This window comes from Staurois parvus, unplaced genomic scaffold, assembly GCF_062004578.1.
Source record: "Staurois parvus isolate SC_StPar_1 unplaced genomic scaffold, SC_StPar_1.0 ptg000132l, whole genome shotgun sequence".
NCBI classification, from domain to species: domain Eukaryota; kingdom Metazoa; phylum Chordata; class Amphibia; order Anura; family Ranidae; genus Staurois; species Staurois parvus.
The window spans coordinates 5516884-5526219 of record NW_028317928.1 but is presented as its reverse complement, the minus strand read 5'-3'; the positions used below and the strand labels follow the sequence as shown (position 1 = coordinate 5526219).

General features: G+C 40.9%; 1 protein-coding gene across 1 annotated transcript in view; it reads left to right on the top strand.

Annotated features, from left to right (window-relative positions):
• LOC149466215 (uncharacterized) overlaps positions 1 to 9336 on the top strand; it is a 475763-nt gene that overhangs the window by 246352 nt on the left and 220075 nt on the right. The window lies entirely within an intron of this gene.

Sequence of the window (9336 nt, the reverse complement as noted above, 5' to 3'; positions counted from 1 at the left end):
TTGCCTCTGCGTTTATTTTTTTGTGCTATAAACAAAAAAAGACCAACAAGGTTGAAAAAAAAAACTATATTTTTTACTTTTTGCTACAAAACATATCCAGTAATAAAATTTTAAAAAATCTAATTTCGTCATAAATTTAGGCCAAAATGTATTCTGCTCCGTGTCTTTGCTAAAAAAAAATCCCAATACTTAATAAAATAATTGGTTTACGTGAAAGTTATAGCATCTACAAATGGCGGTATAGATACTAGAATTTTTATTTATTTATTATACTAGTAATGGTGGCGATCAGCGACTTATAGCGGGATTGCGGTGGGCATTCTGACACTGGGGGGGACCGACTGTCACTGACATCCCCAGTGACACCAATACAGTGATCAGTGCTAATAAAAAGCACTGACACTATACTAATGGCACTGGGCAAGGAAGGGGTTAATATCTGGGGCGATCAGAGGGTTAACTATGTGCTTTGTGTGTTTTACTGTGTAAGCACACTTATGCAGAGCCATACAAAGCAGCATGTCAGTGCTGACTGGAGAGATCTGTGTTTACATACAGACCTCTCCCCTGTCAGTGTTCCTTGGAGATCGCCAGGTACGGCATTAAATCTCTGGCCGGAACCTGGTAATCGACAGCTGTAGACATTAATGGCGGCGCAGGTAGGGCAGCGTGCGCGCGCCCTCTACATGGAAATGCAAAACCACTTATACAGTGGGCCAAAAAGTATTTAGTCAGCCACCAATTGTGCAAGTTTTTCCACTTAAAAAGATGAGAGAGGCCTGTAATTGGCATCATAGGTAGACCTCAACTATGAGAGACAAAATTAGAAAAAAAATCCAGACAATCACATTGGCTGATTTGGAAAGAATTTATTTGCAAATTATGGTGGAAAATAAGTATTTGGTCAATATCAAAAGTTCGTCTCAATACTTTGTTATATATCCTTTGTTGGCAATGACAGAGGTCAAACGTTTCCTGTAAGTCTTCACAAGGTTGGCACACACTGTTGCTGGTATGTTGGCTCATTCCTCCATGCAGATCTCCTCTAGAGCAGTGATGTTTTGGGGCTGTCGCTGGGCAACACGGACTTTCAACTCCCTCCAAAGGTTTTCTATGGGGTTGAGTTCTGGAGACTGGCTAGGCCACTCCAGGACCTAGAAATGCTTCTTACGAAGCCACTCCTTCGTTGCCCGGGCGGTATGTTTGGGATCATTGTCATGTTGGAAGACCCAGCCACGTTTCATCTTCAATGCCCTTGCTGATGGAAGGAGGTTTGCACTCAAAATCTCACGATATATGGCCCCATTCATTCTGTCCTGTACATGGATCAGTCATCCTGGTCCCTTTGCGGAGAAACAGCCCCAAAGCATGATGTTGCCACCCCCATGCTTCACACTAGGTATGGTGTTCTTTGGATGCAACTCAGCATTCTCTCTCCTCCAAACACGACGAGTTGTGTTTCTACCAAACAGTTCTATTTTGGTTTCATCTGACCATATGACATTCTCCCAATCCTCTTCTGGATCATCCAAATGCTCTCTAGCAAACTTCAGGCAGGCCCAGACATGTACTGGCTTAAGCAGGGGGACACGTCTGGCACTGCAGGATCTGAGTCCCTAGTGTGTTACTGATGGTAGCCTTTGTTACGTTGGTCCCAGCTCTCTGCAGGTCATTCACTAAGTCCTCCTGTGTGGTCCTGGGATTTTTGCTCACTGTTCTTGTGATCATTTTGACCCCACGGGGTGAGATCTTGTGTGGAGTCCCAGATCGAGGGAGATTATCAGTGGTCTTGTATGTTTTCCATTCTCTAATTATTGCTCCCACAGTTGACTTGTTCACACCAAGCTGCTTGCCTATTGCAGGTTCAGTCTTCCCAGCCTGGTGCTGGTCTACAATTTTGTTTCTGGTGTCCTTCGACAGCTCTTTGGTCTTCACCATAGTGGAGTTTGGAGTGTGACTGTTTGAGGTTGTGGACAGGTGTCTTTTATACTAATAACAAGTTCAAACAGGTGCCATTGATACAGGTAATGAGTGCAGGACAGAGGAGCCTATTAAAGAAGAAGGTACAGGTCTGTGAGAGCCAGAAATCTTGCTTGTTTGTAGGTGACCAAATACTTAATTTCCACCATAATTTGCAAATAAATTCTTTCCAAATCAGCCAATGTGATTGTCTTTGTTTTTTTTCTCATTTTGTCTCTCATAGTTGAGGTCTACCTATGATGCCAATTACAGGCCTCTCTCATCTTTTTAAGTGGGAGAACTTGCACAATTGGTGGCTGACTAAATACTTTTTTGCCCCACTGTGTATACAGTGGGGATCGAAAGTTTGGGCACCCCAGCTAAAAATTTGTATTAATGTGCATAAAGAAGCCAAGGAAAGATAGAAAAATCTCCAAAAGGCATCAAATTACAGATTAGACATTCTTATAATATGTCAACAAAAGTTAGATTTTGTTTCCATCATTTACACTTTCAAAATAACAGAAACCAAAAAAATGGCGTCTGGAAAAGTTTGGGCACCCTGCAGAATTTATAGCATGCACTGCCCCCTTTGCCAAGCTGAGACCTGCCAGTGTCATGGATTGTTCTCAATCATCGTCTGGGAAGACCAGGTGATGTCAATCTCAAAGGTTTGAAATGCCGAGACTCATCTGACCTTGCCCCAACAATCAGCACCATGGGTTCTTCTAAGCAGTTGTCTAGAAAACTTAAACTGAAAATAGTTGACGCTCACAAAGCTGGAGAAGGCTATAAGTAGATAGCAAAGCATTTTCAGATGTCAATATCCTCTGTTCGGAATGTAATTAAGAAATGGCAGTCATCAGGAACAGTGGAAGTTAAAGCAACATCTGGAAGACCAAGAAAAATATCAGACAGAACAACTCGCAGGATTGTGAGAAAAACAATTCAAAACCCACGTTTGACTGCACGATCCCTCCAGAAAGATCTGGCAGACACTGGAGTTGTGGTACACTATTCCACTATAAAGAGATACTTGTACAAATATGGTCTTCATGGAAGAGTCATCAGAAGAAAACCTCTTCTACGTCCTCACCACAAAAATCATCGTTTCAAGCCTGATGCATTTTGGAAACAAGTTCTGTGGACCGATGAGGTTAAAATTGAACGTTTTGGCCGGAATGAGCAAAGGTACATTTGGAGAAGAAGGGGCACAGAATTTAATGAAAAGAACCTCTGTCCAACTGTTAAGCATGGGGTTGGATCAATCATGCTTTGGGGTTGTGTTGCAGCCAGTGGCACAGGGAACATCTCACGAGTAGAAGGAAAAATGGATTCAATAAAATTTCAGCAAATTTTGGATGGTAACTTGATGCCATCTGTGAAAAGCTGAAGTTAAAGAGAGGATGGCTTCTACAAATGGATAATGATCCTAAACACACCTCAAAATCCACAGGGGATTACATCAAGAGGCGTAAACTGAAGGTTTTGCCATGGCCTTCACAATCTCCTGACCTCAACATAATTGAAAATCTATGGATAGACCTTAAAAGAGCAGTGCGTGACAGACAGCCCAGAAATCTCAAAGAACTGGAAGACTTTTGTAAGGAAGAATGGGCAAAGATACCTCAAACAAGAATTGAAAGACTCTTGGCTGGCTACAAAAAGCGTTTACAAGCTGTGATACTTGCCAAAGGGGGCAGTACAAGATATTAACTCTGCAGGGTGCCCAAACTTTTGCAGACGCCATTTTTTTGTTTTCTGTTATTTTGAAAGTGTAAATGATGGAAATAAAATCTAACTTTTGTTGACATATTATAAGAATGTCTAATCTGTAATTTGATGCCTTTTGGAGATTTTTCCATCTTTCCTTGGCTTCTTTATGCACATTTAATACAAATTTTTAGCTGGGGCCCAAACATTCGATCCACACTGTACATGATTCTACGCAGCCCTGCCGCCCTGTAGCAGTAGTTCTGCTATAGGGTGGCTGCAACCAGGTTAAATTCATTTTTGTCCCATTAACCTACACTCAGCACCCCATAATGTCAAACTGAAAACAACATTTTAGAAATGCCTGTGAATTTATTAAAAATGAAAAACTGAAATATCACATTGGCATACGAGGCGGTATCAGAAAGTTTCGAGACAATCACAGGGAGCACCGACTTTCATAAAGTCAGTGCGACAAAAGACATTGTCCTGTGTACAATGGGAGCTGTGCAACTGGTGCTATTCTGATCACATGCGTTACCACGTCTGCTATTTCATCATGGACAGCAAAGCATCATGGAAGTTGGAAGAAGAGCGAAATTAAACGGCATGAAACTGGGCAAATCTGCCACAGGAGACGTTTGACATGATTTGGAAAGTTTACGGTCATGCTCACGTGTAATTTAGAACAAAGAGCAAATGTGAAATTCTGCGTGAAACCCGTACACCCAAGTTTCATCACCGGCAATGATCCGTGACATGAAGGACGGGTTATCCACGGCACTCTGACGGAGTTCTTGGCAGACTTCGGCACGGTGTTCCTTCTGCTCCTGGATCAGCAGCCTGGGGACAAACTTAGTGGCAACACGGCGCACGTTCAAATCACACGTGGGCATTGCCGAAAACTTGCCAAATCAGGTCAGATGTCTCTGTGGCAGATGAGCCCAGTTTCTTGCCGGATTTTCACGTTTGCTTTTTTGTTCTAACTTGCTGTCCGTGATAAAATAGCAGACGTGGCAATGGAGGTGGTCAGAACAGCACCAGTTGCACAGCTCCTGATGTACGCAGGATGATGTCTTTTGTCACACTGACTTATGAAAGTCAGTGCTCCCCGTGACTGTCTCGAAATTTCTGCACAGTTCCCGATGTACAAAGGACGATGTCTCACGGCACACTGACCAAAAAGAACACAAAGGCTCATCTCACATTTAGAAAAAAAATCTTGATCATCCCCCAAGACTTTTGAGCAAATATTACAACATACAAACAGCGCAAAAAAAATTTATAATATGTATAAAAAATTTTTATATAAATTATAATGTGTTTCACTCCAAAATATTATAAAATGACAATATATATATATGAAATTAAAAGTCCCACTCCAAAATAAGTGAAAGAAATTGGTAAAAAAAATCTCTGAAAGTCCTCTTCCTTTTGGGAAGAGGACTTTCAGAGATTTTTTTACCAATTTCTTTTGGGAAGAGGACTTTCAGAGATTTTTTTTACCAATTTCTTTTGGGAAGAGGACTTTCAGAGATTTTTTTACCAATTTCTTTCACTTATTTTGGAGTGGGACTTTTAATTTCATATATATATATATATATATATATATATATGTCATTTTATTATAATATTTTGGAGTGAAACATAATTTTATATAAATTTTTTTATATATATTCTATATATTTTTTTGCACTGTTTGTATGTTGTAATATTTTTTTGGTGTAGGTTTGCACTGATGAGCAGCAGCATTTATTTTTTTATTTAATTTATTTATTATTTGTCTAATTTTGGTGCTGGTGATTTATGTTATAATATTTTGGGCGAGTAGTCTGTGGACGGATGAGACAAAAGTTGAACTTTTTGGAAGGTGTGCGTCCTGTGGCTGAATTAAAACATTTCTGGAAAGAGTGGGCCAAAATTCCTCATTACTTGGTATCGCAAATGCTGGATTTCAGTTGTTGTCGCTAAGGGTGGCACAACCATTTTATTTATTAGGTTTAGGGGGCAATTACTTTTTCACATATGGCCAGGCAGCCTTGGAAAGCTTTTTTTTTCCCTTAACCCCTTGGCGCTTCCTGGCCCTTTAAGGGTTTCAGGAGGTGGGGTGGGGTTTTATGGTCATGTGACTGCTGTGATTCGCTGTCACGGCAGTCACATGATTGGGAAAAGTCCCAATTGAAAGAGGAGATCGGGACCTTTTCGTGAGTACCGGGCATGTGTGCTGGGAGTGCGCTCTCACCACGTATTTTTTTCTTAATTGCACGCAAATGTGCAGCCACTTGGCGTCAAGGCCCAGATGCCTGGAGGCCGCACATTTCCGTGCGGCCAACGCGAAGGGGTTAACAAATTAAATCATCATTTAAAAACTGCATTTTGTATTTACTCGGGTTTTCTTTGTGTAATATTAAACATTTGCCCTTGTGAGGATTTTTTGTGATACAGCGCTGCGTTACTTTAACTGACAATTGCGCGCTCATGCAACGCTGCACCCAAATTAAATTTACTTCCTTTTTTTTCCCACAAATTGAGCTTTCTTTTGGTGGCATTTGATCGCCGGTGCGTTTTTTTATTTTTTCGCTATAAAAAAAGGCCGACAATTTTGAGAAAAAAAACTATATTTTTGACTTTTTGCTATTAAACATGTCCAGTAAAAACATTTTTAAAAATCAAATTTTGGCATACATTTAGGACAAAATGTATTCTGCTCCGTGTCTTTGCTAAATAAAAATCCCAATCTGTGTAAATTAATTGGTTTACGTGAAATTTTTAGCGTTTACAAATGACGATATAGATACTGGGCTTTTTTTTTTTTTTTTTATATTTTTACTAGTAATGGCGGCGATCAGCGACTTATTGCAGGACCGCAGCAGGCATTCTGACACTGGGTAGAACTGACTTGGTGTCACTGACATTCCCAGTGACACCAATACAGTGATCAGTGTTAAAGAAAAAAAAAAGCACTGACACTGTAGTAATGGCACTGGGCAGGAAGGGGTTAACATCTGGGGTGATCAAAGGGTTAACTTTGTGCTGTTTTACTATGTGCTGTGTGTGTGTGCTTCACTGTAAGTGCCCAGCACAGCCAACCAAAGCAGTGTGCATGAGCAGACAGGGAGAACTGTTTTTGTTTGCAAACAGTTCTGCCTGTCAGCGATCCTCGGCAATCACCGGGCGCCGGCGAGTAATTACTGGCCGGGTCCCGGTGATTGACAGCCACGGCCGCGAATGGCGCGCACACCCTACCCGGAAATGCAAAATCTCGTATATATATACATGACTTTGCGCACCTGTGCCATCCTGTAGCAGTATTTTCGATCCTCGCCAATCACCGGGCGCCGGCGAGTAATCACTGGCCAGGACTCGGTGATTGAAAGCCACTGCCGTGAATGGTGGCGCGGGTAGGACGTGGGCGTGCCCCCTACCTGGAAATGCAAAATCACGTATATATATATACAGATATGTATATATATATATATATATATATATATATATATATATATATATATACTATATATGTGATTTTGTGCACCCGTGCTGTCCTGTAGCAGTATTTCTGCTATAGGGTGGTCGAGAAGCGGTTAAAATTTGTTTGATGATCTGAATCATTGAAAGTAGAACTCCGAGATAGACAAAAGAAAATAAAAAATCACCCATCAGTACACCCCCCCCTCCCCACGCAAAACACTAAACAGTTAATAAAATGTTGAAAATCCTTACCATCGAAGAGAAAAGTCTAATTGAATTTTCATGACCTCATCCCTGTAATTCAATAGATAACAGCATCTGCTCCGCCAAAGAGGAGGTGTTACAGCCAGGATTACATCATATCCTCTCCTCTCTCTCTGTAGTAAAAGGAAACTACAGTTCCCATCAACCACAGGGAATTGATAATGTTGGCGGGTACACTAGGTCTGTACAAGTTGAATGCGTCTGAGAGTCTCGGTCTGCCCACCACAGGAATTGGAGTGGAATTAGATCACTGCTTCCTGGAGAAAGAACTACAGGAGGGATGTGCCAAGCCCAGTGGCTGGGGGAATAGGAAGCATAGCAGTCACTGATCTTACAAACAGGAAAGCAAAAGAGAATTTACCGTTTGATTTATAAATTAATAGGCAACTACTGAGTGAACCAGAAGATGGATGACATATTCAGTGATGGTAGGAAATCAGCAACAAGGACCTGTAAAGAAGTTTTTTTGCCGGGAGTTCTGCTTTAACCACTTTCCGTCTGGCCCATGTATATAAACGGCCGGATGGGAGCAGTTCAGGGGCGGGTGGCCATCCATAAATGGCCACCCTGCTTGTGCGCGCTCCCTGGGAGTGCGCAGCACCGCGATCCGGTGCACGCTGTGTTCTCCAGACACCGTGGAACATCGATCGTTGTACGGGACCTCTGTGCGAGGTCCCGATTATGTGATCACTGGTTGGCCAATCAGTGATCACATGAAGAATAGTAAGCAAGATGTCTTCTGACATCATTGCTTACTACATGTGAAATCTGTGAATGATCACCTAGATCATTATGTACAAGGCTATTCACAACAGCCTTGTATCATATGACAAGCTGTGACGAATCACAGCTCACACAGTATTTCTCAATGGCTGCAAGAATGCAGCCAGAGAGAAGGAGAAATTATTGCTTTTACAGCCTTTATGGCAGTGAAAAAAAAAATCTTCATCACCCCCCACGAGTAGTACAGTGTCACTATGGTAACACTGTACTGCTAGGGTGACTGTATATAAAAAAACCCCCAAAACATAAATAATAATATAAAAAAAAAAATAAAAATGTAAAAAAAATTATAATTTTTGGTTATAAACTAATTTGGTTATTTTTTTTACTAAAATGATGACTGAATAAATTTTGGCTAAGATTTATGAAGAAAGATTATTTATTTGCAAAATTTTATAAGAAAAACACTTTTTAAAATTTTTTTTGGACTTTTTCATTTATATAGCAAAAAAAATAAAAATCCCAGTGGTGAATATATACCACCACAATACAGTTTTATCTGTCTCAAAAAATTGCTAAAAAATTCATATGGGTACAGTGTTGCATGACCACGCAATTGTCATTAAAAGTGTGATAGCGCTGAAAGCTGAAAATTGGACTGGACTGGAAGGGGGTGAAAGTGTCTGGACATGAAGTTGTTAATTGTGAAAAATATGCAAAAAAACCAAAAATCAGGAAGAGGGCAAATACTTTTTCACAGCAATGTGTTTTAAAGCGCAATTACCAAAAATCTTCAGTGCTCAACATCAAGATTCCAATTGTGTTCAAAGGTGTTTGTTCACACCTAAGTGTCAAGTTGCTTGAAGCTTTGAAAAAGTACATGAGCTTCTTTGGGGCAGAATCTTGAATTTTTGGTCCCTCTGTACTTCAATATGTGCACCTAAAAATACCTGAAAATGTGCAGAATGCGTTTTTTTTACAACATCACTTAGCTCTCCCCTTAGTTAGCTTTCCGTCGGCTAAAACAAAAATGCTCAAGCCTGAAAAAGCCAAAAAAAAATGTACAAATGCTCCAAAAATGCTTGAAGATGCTTGAGTTTGAACCTAGTTCAAGTCTGGAAAGCTTAAGACCAGGGGCGGACTGACCATTTGGGAACTAGGGCACTGCCCAAGGGCCTGGGGTCAGTAGGGGGCCCCATGAGATGCCCC